Source organism: Suncus etruscus, chromosome 1 (assembly GCF_024139225.1).
Source record: "Suncus etruscus isolate mSunEtr1 chromosome 1, mSunEtr1.pri.cur, whole genome shotgun sequence".
In the NCBI taxonomy this organism is placed as follows: Eukaryota; Metazoa; Chordata; class Mammalia; order Eulipotyphla; family Soricidae; genus Suncus; species Suncus etruscus.
The window spans coordinates 64,171,902-64,183,971 of record NC_064848.1 but is presented as its reverse complement, the minus strand read 5'-3'; the positions used below and the strand labels follow the sequence as shown (position 1 = coordinate 64,183,971).

General features: G+C 36.7%; 1 long non-coding RNA gene across 1 annotated transcript in view; it reads left to right on the top strand.

The window, feature by feature from the left end:
- The window catches only part of LOC126010108 (uncharacterized), a 39,033-nt gene extending 27,320 nt beyond the window's left edge, over window positions 1-11,713 (top strand). The window contains exon 3 of the long non-coding RNA XR_007496249.1: window positions 11,650-11,713. This is a non-coding gene — a long non-coding RNA (uncharacterized LOC126010108). The remainder of the gene's footprint in view (window positions 1-11,649) is intronic.
- The last annotated feature ends 357 nt before the right edge of the window (window positions 11,714-12,070 follow it).

Here is a 12,070-nt window from a genome sequence, read left to right as displayed (position 1 = left end):
TGTTTTTGTTGTTGTTTTCATTTTTGGGTCACACTCTGTGGCATTCAGGGGTTACTCCTAGCTCTGCACTCATAAATTGCTCCTGGCAGACACGGGGGGCCATATGGCAGCAGAATGTTGGATTCAACTTTCTTATCCATTTAGTCACTCTGTCTCTTAAGAGGTGCATTTAGTCTTTTGACATTGAGAGAGATGATTGCCATGAAATTTAGTGTCATTTTTTTGTAGGAGTTTGGTGTGTCTATTGAGTTTGTCTTGTCCTAAAATAGACCTTTCAGCTTTATTTTTAAGACTGATTTTGAGTCTGTAAAGTTTTTGAGCTGATGTTTATTCATGAAGCAGTGTATTCTTCCTTCGAATGTGAATATGAGTCTGACTGGGTAAAGTACTCTTGGCAAAGCATTCATTTCATTGAGTTTTGCCACTATATTCAACCACTACCTTTAGGCCTTGAGGGTTGTTTATGATAGATCTGCTGTAAATCTAAAGATGCTCCTTTGTATGTAATTTTCCTTTTTTTATCTTGCTGCCTTCAGTATTCTGTTCGTATCTGTGGCATTTGTCATTGTGACTGTCTTGTATCTTGGAATGCTTTTCTTTGGATTTCTTTTAGCTGCTACTCTTAGGGCATTCAGGATTTGATTGCATGTACTCTTTAGCTCTAGAAGTTTCTCTGCAATGATGTCCTTGACTATTGATTCTTCATGGGGATTTTCTTCCTGGGCCTCTTGAACTACAATAATTCTTATGTTGTTTCTGTTGAGTTTATCCCATATTCTTTGAGGACTTTTTCCATCATCTGATTTGATTTTAAAGCTTTTTTCTGATCTCTGCTGTTGTATGAAATTGTGATGAAGCTCATCTTCCTGCTCATTTATTCTGTCCTCAGCCACTCTCACTCACTATGCTAGTGAGGCTTTCAAGTGAGGTTTTCATTTCTCCTACCATGTTTTTCTGTACAGTTATTTCAGTTTGAAGTTTTCTTATTTGCTTTTGCATTCTCTTTATTCTTTGTGATTCATTCAGTTTGTTCCATGGTTTGTTTGTATTCTTTGAGCATTCTCCAGATTTTCTCTCTAAACTCTTTATCAGAGAGGCTATTCATGAAAGTGACTGATATTTGTTGAGTCTGCAGAGCAACCATTATTATTTCTATGCATGGTGGTGTTCTACCTTGATTCCCCATTCTGTTCTTTGCAGTGTTGTGTTCTCTGTGTGTTGTGTTGGGGTTCAATAACTAGAGAACATGGATGTGGGTGAATAGCAGGGCTTGGGGCAGTTCACTCTAAACTAGTCAGCCCCCCTGCTAGTTTCCTTCAGGGCTGCAGGCCAGGTGCCTGATTTCTGCCACCTTGGCGGGTGCCTGGAGAACTCATCGAGTCACTGATCAGCCTTCCTGCTGGTTTTCTCACATTCAACTCTTTTTTCCATTTTAATTATCTTTTGTGTATAGTGTGAATTAGTGGTTTAATTACTTCCTTTTTAGTGGGTGTTTGTGTTTATAAATGTTTTTCCAGTACCATTTGTTTATTTGTATTGAGGTATTGTTGCATAACAGCCCTTGATGGGGCTGACTGATAGAGGGATGGAGGCTGAGATCTTTCTCCTCCAGCTCAGACCACACATCTGCCACCCTGTTCAGCTGGGGGTTCTGAGGTTAATGCAGCAGGTAGAAAAGCCAACAGGCAGACAGGCTTCAGAAGATATTGGCTTTATTCAGAGGATATGCTGAAGCCAAAAGCCTCAGAATCAGCCCCAGAAAAAAGCCCTTGCTTTTATACATCTGAATCAGGTACCACCTTAGGGTGGGAGCAGAATGCCAGGTCACACCCTAGGGTAGGGCACAATCATTGATCAGGGCAGGATCAGCAATATAATAATCTCATGGAAATGTTTACATATATAACAAGGTATGGTTTATAATATTTTTAAATTCCCCCCCCCCCCCGCTTCAATATTTTTTAATCTCTTACTTACTTTATTTAAATACCTTGGCTACAAGGTGGTTCATAATAAAGCTGTGTTTGTTTGTGGCTTTGTTTGTGGTCATACCCAGTAGTGATCAGGAGTTATACCTGGCTCTACACTCAGAAATTACTTCTGGAGGCTCAGGAGACCATATAGGATGCTTGGAATCAAACCCTAGTCTGCCACATGCAAGGCAAATGCCCTACCCCTGTGCTATTGCTTGGGCCCCTAAAGCAGTTATTTTTTTAAAATAGCAAAGTTGATCATGATTGAGTTTGTCATACATGTACAACATCCTTCACCAATGCACATTTTCCACCATCTATATTCCCAGTTTTGCTTCTGCCCTCTCCCATGCCTGTCTCTGAAGCAGACATTTTTTCTTCTCTCTATTTCTGTCTCTCTCTCTTTCTCTTTTCCTTTACTTCCCTTTTAGATACTGTGGTTTGGAAAATTATGTATATCACCTTTCAGCACCCAGTTCTTGTCCAGAGTAATAGTTTCCACTATCATTGTCATAGTGGTCCTTTCTGCCCTAACTGCACTTCCCTGCTATTTGTAGCAAGATTCCTACAATGAACCAGTTCTTCTTGCCCTCGTCTCTATTGTCTCTGGATATTATTACCACACTATCTTTTTATATCCCACAAATGAGTAAAATTATTATATGTATATCCCTCTCTGACTCATTTCACTCAGCATAATACTCTATATATCCATCCATGTAAGAGTAAATTTCATGACTTCAGACTTCATTTTTAATAGCTGCATAGTATTCCATTGTGTAGATGTACCAATTTCTTTATTCACTCATCTGTTCTTGGGCACTTGAGTTGTTTCCAGTTTTGGACTATTGTGAATAACAATGCAACAACAAAAGGAACCAAGTGTGCTTTACTTGTTACTCCAACTATCAAAATCCCTCTATCACTGTTTGTAGGTCCCTTCTTATTTCCTGCTCTTCCCACCACCTTTGTCATATTTATAAAGAAAAAGACAAATGTCAGATATAAATAAACAAAAAATAATTAAAACAAAATCCTTAGACTCTGACCACAGAATTAAATATTCTTACCCCATCTCCATCACAAAATCCAGAGGAAAAGAAGGTCCATGATCAATGAGCAAAGAAGGTCCATTGAAATTGGCAGAGTCATATTGGCGCACTTCAGTTGTGTGTTTTAGTAAAATATTTTGAAGAGGCATCAAATTATATTCCTAAAATATGAATGGAGTTGAAAACCAATATTACCTCATAAAAAACAATCAAATAAATTGAAACTAGAAAGAGGGAATTAAAAAGTCTAAACCAAGAACCTATAAAGTAGCACAAGAATCAATTTAACAGATTAAAAAGACCCTGTTTTTCCCAGAAACTGTTCATTCTTGAGAAGAGTAAACTGAGATCTGGATAGCTGAAGGTTCCAATAGGATGGAAGCAAATTCTAGCTCTAAACTTGGTTAATAATAGCTCAATCTATCTGCATTTCTTCAAAAATATTTTTGAATATTTAGTCCAATATACCACTAAATATTTAGTCCAATACACCACTAGAATGTGAGGCATTGAGAAGACTGGGGGTATAAAACAGCAGACTGGAAAAATATTTGGTTATACTAAAACCATTGGATCATACACAAGCAGAGAATCATTTTTTTTAAGAACATTGACTTAGTACAAGAAGATATGAGTTCTAGTAGACTGCCATATAAAGCTCAGTTAGGTAGATCAAAATGTGCTCATACAAATTTCAAACCACTGTTCTAACTTTACAACTCTGTACTTATTTAGGATTTGAGCAATTCAAATATGTCTAGTGGATGACTCTACCTTAGCTAATTTGTAGACTTTTAGAAGGATTGGCCCAAATTACTGAGTGCTTGTTATAGATCATTGTTTTTGGTACAATGATAACTGAGCTACAACCCTTCTTCCCAAGAAGTAAACAGTCTAGCTTAAAAGATAGAAAAATAAATAGAACTGACTATCAAACAAGTTACAAAGGAAGCAATAAATTCTGCTTGCTTATGTGTGTGGTTAGGAAGACAAAGGCATTTAAATTGAGTGAAAAGTTTCCCAGGCAAATAGGAAGTGGTCCCTTTAGCAAGAGGAACAAAAGCATAGATCTATTAAAGTACACGATAAATTTAATGATAGAGCCAGTATTTAAAGCATACAGGGTAAATTTACTCCTAAACTAAGTTCCTCCCATTTGGGGAGTTCTTCTTTCTCCACTACTTTCCAATAAGCTTTTCTAACTTCTTAAAAAAAAAAAAAAAAAAAAAAAAAAAAAGAACAGAGAGTGGGAGAAATACCATAAGCCTAAAAATAGGTTGAAAAAAGACAGTCTAGAAAAGTGACTAAAGTCACTAATGACTTCCCTGAAGTGAATCACAGAAACTGGAAAAATATTAAAATATACATAACAAACATCAAGTTTTACTGACTTGTGGACACAAAAGAAACTTTCCCTAGAAATTCGTTTTATCTTCTCCTTCCTCAAAAAGATTTGGCTTGAGTCTTGATTGGTTTCTTGGGCTTTCTAAAAAACATTTTTCCTTTTCCTTTGCCTTCAGAAAATAGTCTCTCTGTAATTGGCATATCGGCTAAAAGGAAGTGGAGAGTGAGACATGCTTTATGTGGAAAGAGCAGTGTCTCATTGTTGCATAAGCTTTAGTCTCCTTTATTACGTAATACATATTCTGATCTCCACCAAGAAGGAAAAAAGTATAAAAAGAAGCAAAATTACCACACCAAGAGAATGATTTGTGTGAGCATTCTCCACTCTCATCCTCTTCCTTTAATTCCCAGAAATTCTCCCCCAAATTAACTTTAGTGTTAACAAGTTTTATCATATCCTTAGTTTCTCTTCCTCTAACACCAGGACTGGTTTGGGAATAATATCTTCTACAAGAATTTTTCTAGTTCCCAGAAACATATTCAAATGTTTCATCATAGACCACCAACACCCAATTTTATCTAACTTCTGTTCCCTTCTCTCTCCAATTCTAGTATGAGGCTTCCAAAAACACTTTAAATTCTGTAATTAGGGCTTATTTTCTCTTTCCAGAAATCACTAATTCAGCTCCAATTCCCTGCTAAAAGTTCCTCAAATGTTTCAAATTCTATTTGCTCCATGTCACACTCATTATCTGTTTCTACTGATAAATTTCTGATTTTCCTTTCCAGGTATCACCTTTCATTCCTTTTATTCCTCCCCAACCTGATTTAGAATTGAGAGAGAGAGAGAGAGAGAGAGAGAGAGAGAGAGAGAGAGAGAGAGAGAGAGAGAGAGAGAGAGAGAGAGAGAGAGAGAGAGAGAGAGAGAGAGAGAGAGAGAGAGACCTGGGTAGTCTACAGTGGATACAATCCAGAACTGCAATAAAAACTTGAGTTCTAATCCTGATATTGCCACAACACTCTAATCTCTGAAACAGACTCTCAAGGATTCTTTGAAATGTCTTCAGCCATCTTTCCCTCTGATTTTTCTCTGATTTTTCTCACTAACCTTGCTCTAATTCTTTCCGCACTGTGCTATTGAATATTTTCTGTTTAGCTACACCTGGAAGTGCTCAGGGCTTGCCCTTGGCTCTGTGCTCAGAGATCATTCCAGGTGAGGCTGAGAACCCTATAAGATACCAGGGATGGAACCCAAGTCAACCATATTTGAGACAAGTGTCTTACATGCTTCACTATTTCTCAAACCCTTATCTAAACGTTCTAATCTCTCCCTTATTTTTCTTCCTTCAGGTGATACTTTATAAACACAAAAAATTTATAATATATAATATATATTCTCAAACACAAAAATATTCAAGATTTCTGTTGATTTTGAAATAAAATATAAGTTCCTTGTTGTTGTATCCATAGCCCTCTACATACTAGTTCCAACATAATACACTATACTTAACCTTTTCAAAATTAAATGACAAATGTGACTGGAATAAGTATTGGAGAGAAGGAAAGAAACTCTTAACTTATTCTTGATAGTTAAAGTAGTAGTAGGTATAAGGCTGGAGTGATAGTACAATGGGTAAGGCATTCGCCTTGCAAGTAGTCAATAGAGTTTGATCCCTACCATCCCATATGGTACTCTGAAAACCACCAGGGGTAATTCTTGAGAGCATTGTTCCTGAGCATTGCTGAATGTGACCTAAAATAAAAAACAAAGATGTAGTGGATAAATAAAATATTTAGACATTAATATTGACAATGACTTATTTAAATTTATATATTTATTTACTATCTTGGAGAAAAAACCATTTTGAAGATGAAAAATACTAATTCAGGGGTTGTAGAGAGTACAGCAAGAAGGGCATTTACCTTGCATGTGATTGGCCCAGTAGACCCCAAGCACAACATATGGTCCCACAGCCTTGCTAGAAATAATCCCAGAATGCAGTCAGGAGTAAGCCCTGAGTACTACTAGGTGTAGTCCAAAAATAAATAAACAAAAACAAGCAAAAATCCCAGCAAATGCTGGTTGAATTTTACCATATAATAATTGAAAATCTATGTGTGTGTTGTGGGGGGGTGAAACAAAAAACAAATTTAAAGATAAATGATACTAGGGGCAACTAAACACATTTGTCACAGACAAAAATATTTATAAAAGGCCAGAGAGATAGTACAGAAGGCAAGGCATTCCTTAACATGCTAATAACTTTAACGTAATACCAGAAACTGCATGTGGTCCCCTGAGACTGCCAGGAGGAACCCCTGAGCAGAAAGCGTGGAGTAAACCCTGAACACAACTAACAAATTTATTCATTTTTATATAGTTCAAATAAATAAGTAGTCTGTAGAATTTTACAACAAATGTCTTTTTTTTTACTGTGTGTGTGATATCTGTCTCTTTTTTTATAGGAAGCAAATTTTTTGTCTTTATTTAAACACCATGATTACAAACATGACTGTAGTTGGGTTTTAGTCACAAAAATAACACCCTCCCTTCACCAGTGCAACATTCCCACCACCAATTCACACCATATATTCCTCCACCCACACCTCCGACCTGTATTCAACAAAGGCATTCTACTTCTCTCACTCATTAACATTGTACAACAAATGTCTTTTAAAGCTACATAATACTTTTTTAAGTTAAAGATATAAAATATGAAATAGTTTTCATTCTTTAGGAAGGAAGGTATTTTAAAAGCTATAATAACACTATATTAAATCAAGGGAGGAGGAAATCACCCACTGGATTGCTGACAAAATCATAAATCACTACAAACCTCTGAAAAAAAATTTGGTATAATATCCATCCAAATTGAAAATGTATATAACTCTTCATTAACTGCTCATTTACAATGACTCACACTACTGGGGTATGGTATCAATGAATTTAACATTGACTTACAAAAAACCACAACACACAGAGTTCTGAATAGCAAAATTGATGATAGTAGAATAAAAGAAAAGAAAAATAGGATATATTGGGCCAGAGAGATAGCATGGAGGTAAGGCATTTGCCTTGCATGCAGAAGGATGTTGGTTCAAATCCCGACATCCCATATGGTCTCCTGAGCCTGCCAGGAGCGATTTCTGAGCATAGAGCCAGGCGTAACCCCTGAGCGCTGCTGGATGTGACCCCCCCCCCAAAAAAAAAGAAGAAAAAAGAAAAATAGGATATGGCAAAAGTATCAATCAATAAAAACGTAGGCATGCTATTTCTGCATAACTTAGTGGCATCTACAGTGATTTCTGTAAAAGAATGTTTCAAAATCTGGAAATGTATATGCTGCATGAATTGGATTTTTGGCCCCGCCCCTGGATTTTTTTTAAGTTAAGAAAATGTGTCTAGGGCCAGGGAAGGTGGTGCTAGAGGTAAGGTGTCTGTCTGCCTTGCAAGCGTTGGCGTAGGATGGACTGTGGTTCTATCCTCCGGTGTCCCATATGGTCCCCCCAAGCCAGGAGCAATTTCTGAGCACATAGCCAGGAGTAACCCCTGAGCGTCATCGGGTGTGGCCCAAAAACCAAAAAAAGAAAAGAAAAAAGAAAAAGAAAAAAAGAAAATGTGTCTAGAATGATGCATAGTAATTCTGAATTGAAAAAAGAATATTGTAATCAGAATATATGTTTCCCTGTCATTCAAACATTCCTGAGTGCAACTAAATCATTTATTAAAATTTTAGTTTTGATTTTTGGTTCAAAACCAGTGCTGATAGGGATTACTCCTGGCTCTATGCTGAGGAAGCACTCTTGGCAGGGCTCAGGGGAAAGAACACCTGTGTGACCAGGATCAAAACCAAGTCAGCCATGTGCGAATGCTCCACCCACTGTACTATTGCTCCAGTTCAAACTCAAATCATTTTATAACCAGGAAAAATAATATTTTAAAAGACAAGAGAGCTAGCCCCAGTGGCTGGAGATCATTCTTTGCTTTCCAAAGGTTTGATCCTTGGAACTACAAGTTCTACCAAGCACTGCCACAGCAACTCTGAGCACTAAACTGGCAGTAACCTGGATACTGCTAAATATGACTACCCAACAAATAAATCAAAATAAAGTTACTTGGGGCCGGCGAGATAGCATGGAGGTAAGGCGTTTGTCTTCCATGCAGAAGGACTGTGGTTCTAATCCCAGTATCCCATAGGATCCCCCGAGCCTGCCAGGAGCGATTTCTGAGCACAAGCCAGGAGTAACCCCTGAGCGCTGCCGGGTGTGACCCCAAAACCAAAAAACAAAAACAAAAACAAAACAAAACAAAAAATAAAAACAACAAAAAAATAAAGTTACTTTAAATATTCTTAATTTTATGTAAAAAAGAGAAAAGCAATTAAATACCTTGTGCTCTTTCATGCATTAAAAACTGAGTAAAAGGCATTGCACAGAATCCATGTCACAAGGTTTTATTAAAATGAATAATTAACTAAATATTGAAAGTTAAAGCAATCTGTTATTAAAGTTTGACCAGAAATATGACGTGCTTCCTCATATCAAAACCCATTCAACAAGTTCTATTAATATTGACTCATTCATCAACTGCTGTAAATGATTGTTGCTTAATTCAAGTGTGAGTATGTGCACATGTAAATAGAGTTAAAATCTAACTGACTCAACATCTATCAAGTGCTGGGTACTGGAAAATTTATTCTTTGAGAGTAGTTACTCCTTCTTGTAACTTGGATGAGTATAATAGCCAATGTGATAAAAAATATTTGCCACACAGTTAGGAAAGGAGTAAAAAAGAAAGGAATCAGTGATAATTATGTAGTCATATATTCTAAAATATTTCTGATTTAAAATAAAAGAGTAAAGAATGAATTTTAATTCTAAACCAATAGTGAAAAAAATCATATTTAAGAAAAACACATATCTGATGCTAAAAGAAAGTGTCTTGCAGCCAGAACAATAGTAGAATGGGTAGAGCTTTGCCTTAAATTTAAATGACCGGGGACCTGAGAGATAGCATGAAGATAAGGCGTGTGCCTTTCATGCAGAAGGTCAATGGTTCGAATCTCCGCATCCCATATGGTCCCCTGAGCCTGCCAGGAGCGATTTCTGAGCATAGAGCCAGGAGTAACCCCTGAGCGTTGCCAGGTGTGACCTCCCCACCAAAAAATTAAATGACCAGGGTTTGATCCCTGGCATCCCATTTATGATCTCTTGAGCACCTCTAGGAGTAATCCCTGAGTGCAGAGCCAGGAGTAAATCCCTAGTGTGTGGAAAATCCTTCCAGTTGTGGCCCAAAAAATAACAACAATAAAAATGTGTCTTCAGAATAAGTTATGAAAATGTTTCCATTACTCTTAAATTATCATTAGATTCCTGAAAAACAGCTGACATTCTTTGTAGCAATAAATCTGATGTTAAATTTTTATTTATTTAACCTTACTTATTTCTCCAAGCAAATGCTGATTCTTGGAAGAAATCTTTTCTCTAAAATTAGCTTGTAAGGGTGTTAACAGATGAGTTGGGGAGATTACGAGATCAAGTAATTATCAAAAAATATTAGTTAAAAAAAAAAGCCACTCACCATATTTTACTGAAGAGCTAGAAATATTTTGCCCGAGTTCTGGCTTCTCTAAAAGCAGAATAAAGTGGGGCCGGGTAGGTGGCGATTTGCAAGCGCTAGCCAAGGAAGGACCGCGGTTCGATCCCCCGGCGTCCCATATGGTCCCCCCCAAGCCAGGGGTGATTTCTGAGCACATAGCCAGGAGTAACCCCTGAGCGTCAAACGGGTGTGGCCCAAAAACCAAAAAAAAAAAAAAAAAAAAAAAAGCAGAATAAAGTAAAACATCCAAAAGTATTTGAAAATGAAACTCTAAACAATTTTCGTTGAGGTACCATGATTTACCAAAGATTATGTTTCATGCACACAACATTCTAATACCACATTCCCCATGAGAGTGTCTGCTTCCCTCCATGATTATCTTTGTGTCCTTTTTTAAGTCACTGCTTTACAATTTTATAATACTATTGATAATAAGTTTTCATACATCGTTCCACACCATCCCCACCAGTGTGTCATTTCCTTCCACCACTGTGCTTGGATATTCCTTTTGTACTCTACCTCAAGAACTCTTCTTGACCACCACCCCTGTCTCACTAACATACTGAGCTCCATTCCATAGACACATTTTTATGTTTTGTAGTTTGGGTCACTTATTATTATCTTACTATGTGTCTTTATACCACATATGAGAGAGATGATTCTATCAGACTGACATCACTCAGCATAATTCCCTCCAGGTTTATCCATGTATAAATAAATGGCATGATTTTGTCTTTTCTTTATGTTTATTTTGCCCAGTGGTTGTAAGGGTTTACCCTTGGCTCTGAGTTTAGAGGTCATTAATAAAGGTGCTTGAGGGACCATATGGAATGCCAGGAATTAAACCTCAGTTTGGACACATGCATGACAAATGTTCTACCTGCTGTGCTATTGCTGTGGCCCCAATTTTGTCTTTTCTTATAGCCAAGTAGTATTACATTTTATAAATATACCGGTTTCTTTATCCAGTCATCTATTCTTGGACATGTGTGATTTCCAGATTTTAGGAAAAGAGTGTAAATGTCTTTTCTGTATAGAGTTTTGGGGTCCTTGGTATAGATTCCCAGAAGTAGGATTTCTAGGTCATGTGACAATTACAATTGTAAGATTTTTGGAAGTATCCAAATTATTTTCCAGAAAAGTTGAGTAAGTCAACATTTGCACTAGCAATGAATGAAGGCACTGGCTATAATTAGTATGGGGCATGTGTGTAATTTCAGTTCCTCTTAGACATAAACATTTTTATTTTAGCCAAATAAGCATTGTCCAGGCACACACAAAAAAAAAGGAAGATTACCATAACATCTTTTTTTTTTGACATGGAGGAGGGGGCACTAAGTGTAGAGGAACAATGAAATGCTAGGGATTGAAGGGGGTCTTCCTTTTAAGCATACACTCCAATAATTTGGACCATTTTTATATTTGGACCATCTTTATCTTTGGACCCAGCATTTTAATTTACATTTTAATGTATTTTTCCTACAGAAAAAGTTCTTATAACATGAATATATTGACTTATTATTGCTATTGATAAGTAAAATTTAATGTTGATATTGTGAATACTGTGTTCAAATTTCATTGAAATAATGTTTTTCTGTTTGTATATTATAAATTTTATAGTTGTGATTACTGTTGTTTGTTTCTAAGTTGAGATAACTGAACTACTATCCTAATTCAATAGAAACCAGAAAATGAAGACTAAGCTACGAAAACTTTCAACCAAGAAAACTTCCCCAGAAAACATAGATGATTCTCGTTCAGGTAAGTGGTACTACCTTAAAAATAACTCCTATTCTGAGAAGGACTTAAGCAATTTTGATGAACTATTTATCACTATTTTATATGTTATAAAATTTTTAATGGTTATATAAAAAGCCACTAAGATATGAGCTAAAATGTCAAGGGATATTTGTTAAGTACGTAATACACTTATTAAACTCCTTAGCTTTGGCTTTGTTTTGTTTGGTGCTCAGAGGATACTCCCTGTGGTGCTTGGGGGACCATACATGGTGCCAGGATCAAACCCAGTACACAGCATGCAAAACATGCACTCCAGCTTACTGAGTCATTTCCCAGTCTCACAGAACTCTTGATTCTGAACT